Here is a 521-nt window from a genome sequence, read left to right as displayed (position 1 = left end):
TTTACTTTATGTGTACAAGTATTTTATCTATGTAGATGCACATGTAGCATGCAATGCATACAGCGGCCAGAAGAGGGCATAAGATCCCTGGAACTGGAGTTAAGCATAGCTGTTAGCTGCCCTATGGATGCTGATAATCAAACGTGGGTCCTCTTCAATAACAGCCAGTGTTCTTAACCATAGAGCCATCTCACCAGCATGAAGTATATACAATTTTAAATTGCTACTTATATTTCAGTAAAGATAAGGGTTAGAAAAAACATTTCTTCAGTTCAATATGCACCATACCATTTAAAGTTCTGAGCAAATATTTTACCTCTAGTTATATCTCTTATTACCCTAATTATTATAAATATTTAAATACTGGAGAATGTGGCTGACATTGAATTACTGGAACATTAATAAAAAAGTAGAATTGGAAAGTCCATAATAGAATGAAATACTCTTCTAAAATATTTTGATTAAGTGGATTTCACTTAAGAAATTGAGTTCAGTTGATTAGAATGACTGGTACTTCCTTT

The 521-nt window shown here is 32.8% G+C and overlaps 1 protein-coding gene across 3 annotated transcripts in view; it reads left to right on the top strand.

Annotated features, from left to right (window-relative positions):
* Nucleotides 1-521, top strand: part of Dcc (DCC netrin 1 receptor) — a 791710-nt gene that overhangs the window by 170973 nt on the left and 620216 nt on the right. The gene's annotated exons all lie outside the window — the stretch shown is intronic.

Source organism: Nannospalax galili, unplaced genomic scaffold (genome assembly GCF_000622305.1).
Source record: "Nannospalax galili isolate Female #2095 unplaced genomic scaffold, S.galili_v1.0 scaffold1609, whole genome shotgun sequence".
Taxonomy (NCBI): domain Eukaryota; kingdom Metazoa; phylum Chordata; class Mammalia; order Rodentia; family Spalacidae; genus Nannospalax; species Nannospalax galili.
The sequence above is the reverse complement of the archived record's forward strand: the minus strand, read 5'-3'. Positions and strand labels throughout refer to the sequence as shown.